Source organism: Podarcis gaigeae (genome assembly GCF_964106915.1).
Source record: "Podarcis gaigeae genome assembly, chromosome: 3".
In the NCBI taxonomy this organism is placed as follows: domain Eukaryota; kingdom Metazoa; phylum Chordata; class Lepidosauria; order Squamata; family Lacertidae; genus Podarcis; species Podarcis gaigeae.
In genome coordinates, this window is record NC_139680.1 from 54,243,085 (window position 1) to 54,258,621 (window position 15,537).

At 42.7% G+C, this 15,537-nt stretch overlaps 1 protein-coding gene across 1 annotated transcript in view; it reads right to left on the reverse strand.

Annotated features, from left to right (window-relative positions):
• Positions 1-425: 425 nt before the first annotated feature.
• Positions 426-15,537, reverse strand: part of MCM9 (minichromosome maintenance 9 homologous recombination repair factor) — a 49,099-nt gene continuing 33,987 nt past the window's right edge. Inside the window, exon 14 of the transcript XR_014562246.1 lies at positions 426-623. The gene's annotated coding sequence lies outside the window, so the exon portion shown is untranslated. The remainder of the gene's footprint in view (positions 624-15,537) is intronic.

Genomic DNA, 15,537 nt, shown 5'->3' on the forward strand with positions numbered 1-15,537 from the left:
ATGATTATTGTAATTAAAATAGAAATGCAATCTCTCTCACTTTGATGGGAAAGGCTGTGACCAGTGTGTCTGCTGCAACGCCAAAACCCAACCTTTATCTTCTGGTATTTTATCATTAAACCAGACTTGGACCAGACAGCCCTTTGAGCAGAGGACCCCTTGAAACAGAGGACTGTCCTCTGACAGCCCTCCAGAACAGAGGAGTGCCTTCTGTAAAATATGATAGCTGGCCGCCTAAAAATACAACTGTACATTCTGAACCCTGTGCAGGGCAGGAGGGGGCTGCTTTGCACTTTGTCACCAATATAACTTTTGATCCGTAGCCTTTGTAACTCTGTAGCCAAGGTGCTCTTCAACGTTCATGAGAGCTAGAGTTGTAACAAGCAGAGAAAAGAGAGAAGAGAAATGTGAATCAAACACCTTGAAATTAAAGCTGCACCTTACTAACACCATACTAACTTCCTCTGAAGCATGTTCGGTTGTTGGCAGGAAACTGTGGTGTTTTTCTGGTACAAATTGTGAGAACACATATCAAAAGAGCAAAACCACATGCTGCAGTTTGCAGGAGCAAGTCAGCACTGAAAACATCTGTGTCTCCACACTTTGCTTGCACTTCACAAAACCTAAAAAGGCACACACAAAAAGAGATCACTGATATCACAACCTGCTGTCAGGTGGGTGAAAATTTGCACTGTTAATGGGCATCTACTCAGGAGGAGTAGCACGTACACTAGAGAGCCAGTGTGGTGTAGTGGTTAAGAGCGGTAGATTCGTAATCTGGGGAACCGGGTTCGCGTCTCCGCTCCTCCACCTGCAGCTGCTGGGTGACCTTGGGCCAGTCACACTTCTCTGAAGTCTCTCAGCCCCACTCACCTCACAGAGTGTTTGTTGTGGGGGAGGAAGGGAAAGGAGAATGTTAGCCGCTTTGAGACTCCCTAGGGTAATGATAAAGCGGGATATCAAATCCAAACTCCTCCTCTTCTTCTAATCTCTAGGAGATCTACTTATGAAAGTCATCATATACTTACTGAGTGCTGTTAAGTACTGAGTGTAAATAACCTGTCTTATCTGAGACTTTCCATGTTTGCTGGAAGAGACACTGCATTTTTAATAAAATGTTAGGATATCTATCCTACCTCAGTTCTGCAGAGCCAGATAAGTCGCTGACCTTTAGGAGACCTGGTCAAGCCACAATCTTCAAACTCAAGTGTGACTTCACATAGTACAGTATTTTAAAAGGTATTTGCAGTGCTTTTTTCTGGGGGTGGGGGGAAATGTTTAGGGGTACTCTCATTATCCTACTCATATTGAAATACCACCCCTCAATGAGGCCAAACTTACATTCACAAAATGTTTAGGGGTATGCATCCCCCTGCATCCCCCCAGAAAGGGGGAAGGCTGTGACCCGTGTGTCTGCTGGGTATTTGTACATAGTATGTCCCAGGAAGGAACACATTTAAATGGAGTGCCTGACCAGTGGTTGGCTGTGAGCCTCCAGACACCCGATTGGGAAAGACAGTGGTCATAACTCTATTCTGTATCCTTGGAAGTGGCCCAAGCCACATAACTTTCTTCTGTGATTCACAACATTCTTGCAGATCTGTGCTTTCTGTTTATTTAAGCAATTTTCACAGGAATCTGCTAAATGAGGCTATTAATTTAGCTCTCCAGGTTTTCAGGCCAGTGCCTTTCCTAGCCCTACTAGGAGATGGCAGGACTAAGAATATAAGAAGAGCCCTGTCAAATCTGACCAAAGGCCCACCTAGTCCAGACATCCTGTTCTCATTGACCCATCAGACACCTATGGGAAGCCCATAAGCAGGATATGAGTCTATCAGCAATCCACAGCAACTGGCATTCAGAGGCATGCCACCACCAACACCAGAGGTGGTGCACAACCTCCTTGGTACACTAGTAGTGCGGAAAGAGGGCAGTAAATTGCAGTTCCACTCCATGTGGAATTCCACCCAGCCGATATGTAGAAGGTCTCATCACTTGGCCATTAAACAGGCATAACAGATGGAGTTTTCTTCTCCTAAGGCAGGCATAGGGAACCTTTTCAATGAGTACATTTGACCAACAGCTGTGCCTTTTAACCATTGCACAGTAGGCCACATTCCAGTTATGCAACAGGCAGAGGTTTCTACACACACACCCTCTGTCCAGACAAGCGAGAGGCATCACAGTTGAAAGACACATCCCAGCCAGGTAAAAGTACCTGACCAGAGTGCAGAGCAGAGCTGGGGAAGAGGAGTGATCTGGGCAGAGTCCCAGACAGGACCAGGAAAGAGACTCCTGCCTAGCTGAAACCCGGGAGGGATGTTGCCAGTCAGTGCTGACCTAGATGGACCAACGGTCTGACTCAATATAAGGCAGCTTCCTATGTAATAATGGTAACAATAATATGCACACAGAAGTTTTGGAAGATATGTAGAAGGATTCAAATACACCCAGAGTGGGCTTACTAAGCTAGAAAACCCAAATTCCCGTTCCAGGAAGTTAGTAAGCAATAGGCAACAGATAGACAGCATGGATTTTAGAAATGGTGATGAAGACACTGAAAAGCAAACACTGATTTCAATAGGATACAATACTATGCTTGACTTCCATGAGACACATACCTTTACCCATTACAGAGTGGGGAGCCCCAATGAACTTTCCAGGTAGTGTAAAGGACCAAAGAGACACTCTTATAGCTGTGGGACACACCATATTTACACACCCTTTCCAAAGACTGCTGTACATTTTGTTTCCTGCCTCCACATGATAATTTGTACAAACAGATGCTCACCGTGGATTGATTTAATAGGTGCTAATTGTACAGATAGCACCCCAGATGCTTAGAAAGCCACCCTACTTCCATTATGTTAATAATGGAATTGTGCAACATGACCCTTTGCATAATGGAAAACACTTGGATTCCCATTCTGTACAGAACAAGGCATGCCTAAGCCCACTGTAACCAACAATCTAATAGTTTAGGATTGTGGCCTAGGAATCCAAAGCACTCTAGAGGTTTAAAAAAGAAATATTTAGACCCATGCAAAAAGTGTCAACATCACACTCTGCTCACATTCACATTTTCCCAAAGTGAGGAGAGGAAACTAGGTAGGGCAGGGTTGGACCTGGCCCACAGCACAGATGCAACACAGAATGCTATTCTATCCAGCACATTGCTGACAATTTGTTTGCTGGATCCCAGGCCCAGCCAGCTGTACTTATGGCAATCCACTATAGCCTGTGTCTAACATCGTATAAATTATCAGAGAATAGATGGTTCCTCTGGATGATGAGTGTTAAAGTAAAATAAATATAATTTTGTCCAGGAGGTAATATTACCTCTGGGACACCTCAGGACTTCATGGCCACCATGACAAGCATACAGCTGTCCTAAGATGCCATTGGCCTGATGGGTGATGTGGCACCCTGGTTTTCTTGACCAGGCAGGAATAAATGTGATCTGAAAGTGGAGGATATTAACATCAGTCCCATGTCATGGTCAAATCACCTCCTGTTGAATTTTAGGCTTTCAGCAGTCCCCCCCCCCCCCTCTGCAGAAGCAGGGGACCTATTAAGGTGGTCCACTCTCAGAGGCTGATGGATTCAACTGGTTTCAAGATGGCCCTGGGGGATATTTCAGCTAATATGACTGGCACTTCTGTTGAAACTCTGGCCAATGTGTAGAATATATAGTCCAGGCTCCCTTGAATGAAACCAATTTTCTAGATCCATTTCAATTGGGGTTATGAGAATGTAGAAAATATTGCTGCAGATATCGATATAGATATATAGATATAGATAAAATTCAGAAATATAGGAAAATAAATAGGAACCATCCTAGGAACCAATAATGCATCATAAGTTAGAGCACAAAGGGAACTTCATAAGCAACTTAGTAGTTTCCACTATCTAGGAACATATGATGTACAGACTATTCAACACTATATTCATCACTCTCTGAAAAGCGCCAACATTCCTGTCATCAATGATGGGATTTTCTATTCAACCACACCTATTTATTATCTGAATAGCAACTAATGCAAATGTAGCAAGAACAGAAAGGAATTGGGCATTAACTTCTCTGCTGATTAGATTTCGTGCTGCCTTATTTTGTTCCAGTTGCATCTTATTGAACAAAAAGGAAGGAATGCCAATACATTGTTGATAAGCAATTGTTTAAAGTGCTATGCCCAGTTTTTATGGTGAGTATTTAAGTTGCGTATGGGAAATGAAAATCAATAGCTGAGCAATGAGGCATGCAGGTTGGAGAGATGTGAGTGGAAATGGAGTATTGGTGTTAAGCAGTACTAACAGGGCTTATAATTTACGGTTGAATTTGGTTTTCTTTTCTTTTTGAATCAGAAAAATAAGTTGGCACATTTTCAGCCCCTTTATTTATCATTTGGTATTTAAGACAAATATATAGGGACTGTATAAACAACCCCAGCTTTTTATTAAAAACGCCACAATTTGTTTTTCCATTCTTGAACCTGGGAACTTCTGGACGTAAAGCAGGTGCTCTGCTACTGAGCTATGGCCCCAACCCCTGTGTCCAGTGGGGCTTACTCCTTGTAGGATTCAGTATTAAAATATGCTTTAGCTCCATATCTGACAACACTTACATTGGCCAATGCATCTGACCACCTTTACAGGGCTGCTTGAGTAGAAACCATCTGGTGTAGTGACTGTGAAAACTATTTCATTTCCCCTAAAGAAACAGTTGTGGAGGCTGGGCAGTAGGATCAATGGGTTTATAGGCTAATCCAGTTTAGCAAATCCTGTGAAATGCTACATTCATGGTGTGTGTGTGTGTGTGTGTGTGTGTGTGTGTGAGAGAGAGAGAGAGAGAGAGAGAGAGAGAGAGAGAATAAAAGAAACCTCTTCTGAATATCACTGAGGAGACCCACTGGTGATAGATCCATTGGAGAGTCAAACAATTAAAATGCAGAGGTTTCAGGATGCATGTAACCAAACAGCCTACATATTAAGAATGAGCAGAAAAGGCAAAAGCAAACAAAATGGAGTAAGTGGAGGGGTGGGGTGGGGTGAAGTGGGTGCAGGAGGGAGACAATCCCTCCATAAGCCACTGCCACAACAAACAATATACATATCCCCAAAGATGCATACTAAACAGAAAGGCACAATACTTTTCTTCCACTGCAGAGACTGTCCTTGAGCCCAGCTCCCCATGGGGTGACTTAGAAGCTTTTAAAAGGGAGTTTTAGAAAAATGAAATAGGTTTCATTTGAATATCTATTTAAAAAACTGTATTGAAGTCAGTTTATAGACAGCCCCATAAAGCTGTCTGTCAAGCAGCGACCCAATCTGGGTGAGAAATCTGTTCAATTAAAAAGGAAAGATCACTCCAGATGGAACTGGCTGGATGAACGGCCAGCTACTCAGAGATAGGATTCTCTCTTCAAAGGGGAGATACCAGGAGTGCAACAAAAATGTACAAAAATGCAAGTGCCAACAATTTCTGTGTTATTTTGTTTGGGTTTTGTCTGAACTCATGACAGGTTTTTCAGCCACCTGAGCCTCATTATTCTCAGGAGAAGGAATGGCCCTCAACACACCAGCCTCTACAAAAAGATGCCTGACTGGCTAATTTGATATTTCTCCACCATTAATATTAATCTTTTCACTCAAGTGACACCAAATGCGACCTGTCAGATTTACCTCCCCTGCTGCTTTCTGTTTTGGTTTGAGAAAGTCAGGCTGAAATGGCAGCTTTAGCTGATGCAATTGGCAGATCATTGCCATCCGGAAGCAGCTTTTGTGTAATGAGATTGGAAACTCAGACCATCTAGCCTTAGCCTCTGCAGAGCGCTACTGATTTCCTAGAGAACCTGAGTTGGTATCAGCCTTCAGTTGGTTTTTTTTGTCAGCCAATTCTATAAGAATACAAATTCAAAAGGTAATGAAATGGAATTCAAAATTTAAAGGACAGTAAAACGAGTGGCACATGTTCATCTCCCAAGATGGAGCCAGAATGAAACCATTTCAGTATGAATTCATTATCCAAAATGAAGTTGTCACACAAATCAGTAGAGAACTGCATCTGGATTGTGAAACCAAAGACTAATATGAGGAGACATTCAGCATGTCTGGTCTTCCAGTTGCTGTTGGACATTCCCCGACCACCTACCTTGTTGTCTGAGACTGATGGGATAACATCTGGATAGTCACAAGTCCCTCATCTCAGGCTTAGGAAACACACCTGTCAGGAAGCCCAACCAGGAGGTTGTTGTCTCAGAAAAACAACAGGGACAACTGGACAAGATACAACTAAGTCAAGTGCCACCTAGTGACTAAATTATATAATGACAGACACCCTGATTACAAATAGATTTCTGTACATATAGCTGTTCAGGATGCATGACAGCAGAAAATAGCTTTTCATATGGGCCTTGACAGGTTTCTACAAGAACATACAATATTTTGCAACTGATCAGGCAGGACTGTTACAGGAACCCAATGCATGCTTCCTCAGAAGTAAGGTTTTGTCTAAGGCAGCTTCCTACCTAATTACAGTAATCTGATTAGGATTGCAGCTCTACAGAATGAACCCCATTTAGTTGAGTATGGTTGCATTACCTGAGAGTAAGCCCATGGAACTCAATGGGGCTTCTGAGAAGACATATATAGGACTGCACTGTAAGGCAAGCCATCACCTATTTGGATACAAAGCAGGATTTACTTTGAAGTAAACATTTATAGGAGGATTAACACGGCCAGTTCCACTAGGATGCAAGATATATTTCTATATTCAACAGACGTAGCTTAAGGGGAAAGCTCTTGGCTGTTGCAGCTGGAGAAAAAAAATACTGACATTGCTAGGTAACTAAAAGTGATACATCTCTGGTGCTTTCTATGAACACATGCTCACCACGCACAGATTTTGTGTGTGTGTGTAGCATTTCGATATTTATCTAGTGTAAATCTGATACACACACACACAATATTACATTCTTACTAAACATTGCTTCATATTGCTTAAAAACCCCCAATCCTGAATCAACAATTCAAGGAGGAGAATGTGTTTCCTGCACATATAGTACATGCTAAAACCAGTGAAGGGCAAAACTAAAATGAAAGAGAATGACTGAATCGCCAAGAGTAATAGGAGAATATCAAGGCTTGGGAAGATAACATAAGGCAGGAAGGCAGGAAAAGGTTGTGCGGTTTCTACCCGCATGCGAATCAATCCCTTTGTCAATGTCTGCAGCACATCTCTTTGAAGGATGAGTCACTGATTGAGTCGTAGGTAAGTATACTTAATTGATTTGATAAGGGTGAGTGGGTGGGAAATGGAACTGGGGGATTATCTTTATATTTTGTACAGTTTATGACTAGCTAGCAAAGAGTTCCAGCTCCAGGTGAGTCATTTGCTGCAGAGAAGCAGACTGAATTCAACATTCAGACTAAAAAAATAATAATCTAAGAACAATAATGGGGATTTGCAAAATTATAAAATTTCCAATTTTGAAAAAGAATGCCAAGAAAGAGAGAGATTTGGAGCTGTATAAGCTTTATCTAAAGTCCTTCTGCAACATATTGGCATGAAGAAGTGATATGCACACACGGGGGGGGGGGGAGGAGAAGGCGAGGGAAAGAAATATTTATCAGGGGTGTGTGACTGCAAATTGATGAACTGGGGTCTTGATTCTGAATTTCAACACGTAACAGGAATGTTGAAAGCACTGCTGGAATAACCATGAAATAGGATAGCCCTTGAAGTAGTTCTGTGGCAAAATCTGAAGTTATATTACAATTGAAAGTAGTTGACTTGTATTATAGCAGGATATATGAAATATACATTTATGGAATTTAAGGCAGCAATATACTTACCTAGGAATGAGTCACACTGAATTAAGTGTGGCTTACTTCCAACTAGATATGTATAGGATCACATGTAAGTTTACATATGAAAAAGCTACATTGAATTCCAAATAATACCCTAAAGATGCAGCAACTGTGAAGTAAATTAAGCAATCTTTCATCCTTAACTATGGACCTAAGAGCTTTGTTGTTGTTTTGAGTTGCTGCCACAATGGATAGAGCAGCCTGTGAAGCCAACATCAAAAATCAAAGACAAGCTTTCTGCATGCAAGTGATTTCTCTTGATCGGAACCTAATGGGTTAATAACTGCATGTTGAAAAACCTTGAGGTGGCTAAAATGCTGGGCAGCTGCAGACATGTTCCACCAGAGGCATAAAAGCTTAGTACTTCCTTAAGATGCACAATAGAGGATGCACACTATAAATCAACCTGCACTTATCATGTCAGTTCAGGTTTGATTCTGCTTTTCAGTTTGTATTGGGGAAAACCGAGATCTATCTGGAAGAAGACTATTTACTAACCTCCTGCCAGAGGCACTAAGGACATACTTACTTATGAAAAGAAGCGATTTTGCTTTCGCTCTTGGGTGAACATCAGCACAATGGTATGCTGCTTGCTAAAGGCTTTTAGTTTAAAAATACCTAAAGCAAAAATGGTAGAAAAGTGAGTGGTCTAGAAAGGGTCAATTTAACACAAAGGGCCTTTCTCCAGAAATGTAGAGATTAACATCATGCCAGAAGCAAAGTTCAAATATATTACTGTTGCTTGAATGGTGCTTTGGCTGCAGTTTCTTTCTCTGAGTCACAATTTCCAACAACTTTATCAAACTACAGTTCCCAGGATTTTGGGGGGGAAGCCATGTGCTATAATGTGCATTGTATGTGCATTAAATATTTGTTGTAGATCTGCCCAGTATTAGTTGTGGTTCGCTTTCTGACTCTATATGACTTCCCAACTTACTTGTCTATTTTTATTTTTCACACAGAGAGACACCTAGGTGACATTACCTCCAGCCATGTGGGGGCAGGGTGATGGTGAAGAAAAACATTCCCTCTTTTCAACAAGGCTTGTTCTTCTGTGTTTGGTTACTGTATCTTTAGCAATACCTTTCACCAGTTTTTCCAGGAAATAGGTTAAGCTAGCCAGCCTGAAATCCTAGAACTCTGCTGGATCAAGTTATGGGCAAGTTATGGACAAGTTACATATTTTTGTTAGAAGATTAACTATTTCACAATTCCTACCCACAACTCTTGGATGAATGCCATTGAGGTCTGGTGATTTGTCAGTTTTTATTTCGTCAATAAGGCCTAGAACTTTGTCACAACTATTTCCTTCAATTCCTCACTCTCTCCTAGAGTTAATTCAGGCTCGGGAATCGGCCCTATATCTTCTGCTGTGAAGATAAAGGCAAATAATTCATTCAGCTTCTCTGCAATCTTCTTTTCCTCTGTTTGCAGATCTTTGATTCCCGTGTCACCAAGGTCCAACTGCCTCCCTAGACAGTCTCTTGCTACTAAGGCATTTAAATATGTTGCTGATGGTGGCCATGATGCTTTTAGCAATGTACACCTCAAATTCCTTTTTAGCATACTTTCTTGTCTGTGTACATTTTCCTTTGCAAAGTTTGTGTTCCTTTTTGTTCTCATTATTTTGAAAGAAGTGTCTGTGAACCTGGGAGTTTTGAGGATGTTCAGAAACTGAACTAAATCTCAGAGTGTCACCTGCAGTAGCTCCTCCGACCCTCTTGTTAACCACAGTGGCATCCCCCTGGCCCCAGTGGTACATTCTCTGATCTTCCATATGTACTCCAGTTGAGCTTGGAATATTGTATTTTTAAAGCATTTTGGAAAGATTAGACCCTCTTGACTTTCCCTTTTGACTTCCTTTTTACCAATCCCTTTATTCTGGGGAAGGGAAACTGTATTTTTAGCAATACCTTTCACCAGTTTGAAGTTGAATGTGATGACCATCTTGCATGTTCTTGGCAATTTGCATTTTACATATATATTTAATTTAATAGCACTGTGCTCACTGTTCCCAATTGTTTCAGGAGCACTTACAACTCACACCACATTCTGGGCACCACGTACAAGCTCAGATATCTAGCTTGAATGGCCTGTGGTTTCTCTTTTGGGCTTCTACAGGTCTTTGTATCACTTGTACTGTTTGCAATAAGATAGCTATCTGGGAAGAGCTTTTTCAGTGCCCTTCCTGCATTTCAACATTTTTTTTTCATCCTCCTTCTCCTCCAGTCTTGGGGAGTGGGAATTCATCAAGGTCCACAGTGACGTGAATACAAGGAGAACTGAAAGTGATCCGCTGTTGGAGAAAGTGCCTCAGATTTACTTGCCTCAGCACTTTCTGCTCCTCCAGCACGAAGGATCTTCTTACATAGGCAGAAGCAAAATAAATGTCATTCAATGACACTTTCTCCTTGGACAAAGCAGACAAAGGGAGGCAGGGTGAGGGAATCCTTTTTTTCTTTCCTTTCCTAAGCGGCTTTACTTGAAGGAATCCAAGTTCAGCTAATTAGTATGCTTGATTAGAAGGCAAGGACCAGGACCCTTTCCAGAACTTACACAAGCAGTCGTCGTATACTTGCCCATAGGAAGCTACCATATGCATTGTTCCATGTAACTCAGTACTGCCTACAATGAATGGCAGCATCAGTCCAAGTTTTTAGATGGGGGACATTTTCATCCAATCCCAATGCCGGGGATTATACCTGGGACCTTTTGCACATGCTGAACCTCTGAGCCACATCCCTTCTATCTAGTCCAGTATTGTCTACAGACAGCTAGCAGCTGCTTTCAAGGCGAGGGTCTTACCCAGAAGCCTGTGTGAGGTGAGTGGTGGTGGGGACAGCAGGAGTGGGGAAGGAAATGGCAGGAGAAATGGTGGCTGCCTTCTCTTCTGCTGCAACGGCGGAATTGAAAGCATATGAATGTTCTTTGGCTTGCAACCTTGTCTCCAGAGGAGACGAAATAAAATATGCAGGCAGCTATGCATGCATTAACTGCATTATTAACACAGTTGACTGCCTCTATTAAGCTAGAGAGACAAGAATAAATATCCAGATGATGACCGAAGACATCCTTTGCCAACCTGGTGCCATCGAGATGTTTTGGAGTCGACATGCCAGCTGGGACAGATGGAAGTTGTAGTGTAAAAATCAGGGAGGCTGGCAAAGGCTGATCTGTGAATTCTTGGTGAAGGGTACTGGAAGTCATTTCCCCCTCAAAGCCAAGTGGGATGCTGCATGAGCGCCCTGCAGTTGCCAATTTTTCAACTGGCTCCATTTGGTGTGCCTTTCACCACTGATTTGCAGACCTTAGCAGGTGGAGCAATGCTCCATGCTGTGAAAAGGCTTCAACTACTGGCTCCTGCTTATCAAATGACTCTTAAGAAGTCATCCCTGCTGGGCAGGGCCCTAGCTCAGTGGTGAAGCACCCGCTTTGCATGCTGAATGTCCCAGGTACATTTCCCCAAGCTGAGAATGCTGCCTGCGTGGAACCCCGAAGAACCACAGAATTGGAAGGGACTCCAAGGGTCAGGCCAGTCAGTGTAGACAACACTGAGCTAGACAGACTGGTGTTCTGACTTGTTATAATGACTACATCCTAAAGGCTCCCTCCCCCGCCCCCCGCAGCTACCCAATCAAGTGGCAACCCAGGAAACACATGACCCTTTTTACAACACAGTGGCAGCAAAACAAAGGCAACAGCGCCTTCTTCCTTCCAAGGGTGGTGAACCTCTGGCCCGGTAGTGGTCCGTTGCTGGGTTGCAATGCATCCTTGAACTGTGACAGCGCCTCTTGCCTTTCCTGGATGGGAATGGAGAGGATCTCTGTGTTCAGAAACCTCAGGCTTGCATGCGGCTGGAATGTGGCCTACAGTGGTGCCTCGCTAGACAAAAAGAATTCGTTCCGCGATTCTCTTCGTCTAGCGGTTTATTCGTCTTGCGAAGCAAGCCCATTGACAGCTTAGCGGATTAGCGCTACAGCTGTCAAGTGGCTTCCAGCGATCAGCTGTTAAGTGGCTTATCAGCGGAACAGCTGATAAGCGGCTTAGCGGCTTAAGAAAAGGGTGAAAAAAGCAAAAAAAAACCCGCGGGGGGATGCAAGATTTTTTTCGTCTTGCGAAGCAACCCCATAGGGAAATTCGTTTTGCGAAGCGCCTCCAAAACAGAAAACCCTTTCGTCTAGCGGGTTTTTCGTCTTGCAAGGCGTTCGTCTTGCGGGGCACCACTGTATTTGTACAAAAGTAAGAATCATACCAAGGGACATGGGTGGCGCTGTGGGTTAAACCACAGAACCTAGGACTTGCCGATCAGAAGGTCGGCAGTTCGAATCCCTGCAATGGGGTGAGCTCCTGTTGCTCGGTCCCTGCTCCTGCCAACCTAGCAGTTCGAAAGCACGTCAAAGTGCAAGTAGATAAATAGTTACCGCTCCGGCGGCAAGGTAAACGGCGTTTCCGTGCGCTGCTTTTATCTTATCAATGACTTTAATTATTTTTGAATGTTTTAAAATAGCTGCTTTTAACTCTTTTTTTTTACTGATAATTTTATCGTTCTATTCTTTTTGTATACCGTTTTGAGGTTTGTAAAAACAAACAAAACAAAAAAACCCTAGCGGTATATAAATTTTATGATCTAATTTTTTAAAAATATGATTTTTTATTTATTTCCTGCCTTTCACCCAAAGGTCCCAGGGTGAGTTACAGCATTAAAACCCAATATTAAAAGCAAACTTTTAAAACAACTATCTTTAAAAATGTGCAAATTATTTTCTTTCTTTTTTGCACAGCAAAATGTCCCAGCTAGAAAATGCTTGAAAATGTTCAAGTGATACTTGTGAGCATGCTCAAAATGATATCCAGCTTGGACCAACAGCAGAAAACAGTGGGGGGGTTGGCGGGGTCTGCCTCACCTGTTTGGCTTGTGGACTACCTCAGTGTTTCCCAACCTTGGGCCTCCAGATGTTTTTGGCCTACAACTCCCATCATCCCTAGCTAGCAAGACCAGTGGTCAGGGATGATGGGAATTGTAGTTCAAAAACAGCTGGAGGCCCAAGGTTGGGAAACACTGGACTACCTGATGAGCCACTGTAGGTAGCAGGATGCTGCACTAGGAAGCCTGTTGGGATGGTCCAACAGGGATCCTCTTATGCTGTTAGGTATACAGGTTGAGCATATGTCGTAACAAAAACAGCAGTACCCCGATCACAAAGCAGATAAGCAAAAGTAAATCAGCAGTTGTTTTTAAAATTCTGCCTAGCAATTATTCCGAGCAGGTGAACAGATCCACGAGAGAAAAAGAAATAAAAGAGTTTTTTTTAAAAAAATTACAGCTTGAATACTAACAGAGAAACCTTTCCATGGGATACTCTCAAAGGCTGCAGAAACCTGAAAAAATGCAGAGGAAGACTTTAAATGTTGGAGAGTGCCCTCTGGTGGCTGACACACGCAACTTCTTAAAACAATATTGTTTCCAAATCCCAACCACACCCCAAATAAGCAACTGTAAACGCGGGGGAAGGCGAGTGAGAGCAAAGCCCTTGGCCCAAGGCAGAGCTCACCAGGTGCTCTGAAAGTCCTCTCTGCAGTGTTTGAGCTCTGATTCTAGTTTCATACATTAAAGTCATCCTTTTGATGTCGCAGTTCTCAAGGGATGAAAAAGCATGGGTAATGCAAAGGTCCATCATCATCGCCGCCGCCACGGCCCCAAATTGAGAGAATATTTGCATCTAGCAACATCTGACCAGGTATACTTTCCACTCACACTAAATCACTTTCAAGTACTGTTATTTCAGTGAACAAATAAATGAGGTTATATAGAAACATTTTTTCTTGGCCAGGGGCAGGGGGGACTTTGTAAGATCAAAAGATGTCCTTACCAACAGAGCCTGAAAGCAGGATAACTACCCTTGTAAACTCTGGCCTAGTTCACTGCATCCAATTCATTTGTTTTAAAATTATTCATTCATCCAAGTGATAAGCACTCACAGGTGCAAATGCAAAGCCAGTTTACGGAGGGGAGTGCACAGGGAAGGTCAGTGGGAAAACTGCTGGAGGGCGAGGCTTTCATTGATAAAATAAATGCGGATGTGTTCCTACACAAGGTTCTGTCAAGGATTAATAATTATGATTCCAATGAGATCTCTCCCCCCTCCCCCATTCTCAAGCATAACAGAAAGCAATCTGTTCTCAGAATGGACAAAACAGGAAATATCAGTATCTAGCAGATAAAGAGCATATCATTTATTATTGATGAAATTTGTGGTTCAATTGCAACAAATACTGAGCATTTAATACCAAGTTTTCCGTCAATAAATGCATCCCCTGTGATATGCAATACTACTTGCCATCACTTGGGAGACCAAACTGATGCTTGCTTTATTCAGTAAGAATTCCAGCTTTGCCTTTCAATGTGACCTACTGCGTTCTCTACTCACAGACAACCCATGCACATTAATGGATCTTCTGCTGATGCTGTGCTGCAAGGATCAGACCAGTGTAATACATGAATTTATTTCTCAATCAAGAAGAGAACAGTCTTTGATAAGTGCAGTGCAGTCCTACGTCTCTCTGTTCAGAAGCATCCCCTCCCCGCTTAATTCAATGAGACTTACTCATAGGTAAGCGTGTATAGGATTTCAGCCAGAATGGTACAAAACTACAAGGGGAAAAAGACCAAAGCCTAGGGGATAAAAAGAAAGCACAGGCAAATGATGTCATTCATTAAGTCTCTTGACTAAAGCCTTGACTGTGACTTCACTCTTGAGCTGTTCCATACACACATCCAAGCAACTGGACTAAAGGATACACATGATGCTTAAGAAAACTGTGAAATCTCTTCCTTTGTTTAAAACAGCATAGGAAAATCACAGCTGTATTTCTAACAGCAAAAGCCCTCTGATATAAGGAAAGCTGTTAAGAGCGTGGCTTTCAGTTCCATTCTGGAGGCGTGATTTTGTCTTTTATGGCAAGCACAACTAAGAGAAATAATCTGAAATGATCTAGAACGAGATTGTCTTTTACTAAAGGTCACACCAGTCTTGTCCATCAATGCACTTCTGTTACAAGCACATTGTCCCTGGTTCTCAGCATGAACTCTACATAGCTTTGGATACAGGAGGAATACAGAGACCCTCTTGTGTGGAATGTGCTCTAGTGCATTCATTGTGCGGAGAAGGGGGAAATGTTCTGCTTATGTCAGTGCCCTGCAGAGACTGGAGAACTGCTGGTGCTGCCGTCACTGGGCACCAAAACCAGGGCACAGATTGTGCACCAAAGCCAGAGTCAGCTACTAAGGAGCCAGCTATTTGTTTCACAACAAAGCACTGCAAGCAAGTAGTAGTTGAGGGCTGGGTAGAGATTAGGTCAGGAGATTTCTAGTGGATCAGAAATCAACACCAACACATACAGTAACTTGAAGACACGCTGTGAAGTTCGGTAACCCCCAAATTCAGGAACTCAACCAAGTATGGGCTGTGAACCTCATTACACTTGGTATCTGTTACCCTAAAGGTGGTAAAGTACCAAATTATCTCCTGGGCCAGATCCACATTGCAGTCCCTGCATTTGCAAGGCAGGGTTGCCTTGGGGATTTTTTCAAATGCAATTGCTGCTCACCATAGAGCACATTCATAACTCAAGTCCATACTACCTGCTACTGGAAAGCACAATAAAAAGTGG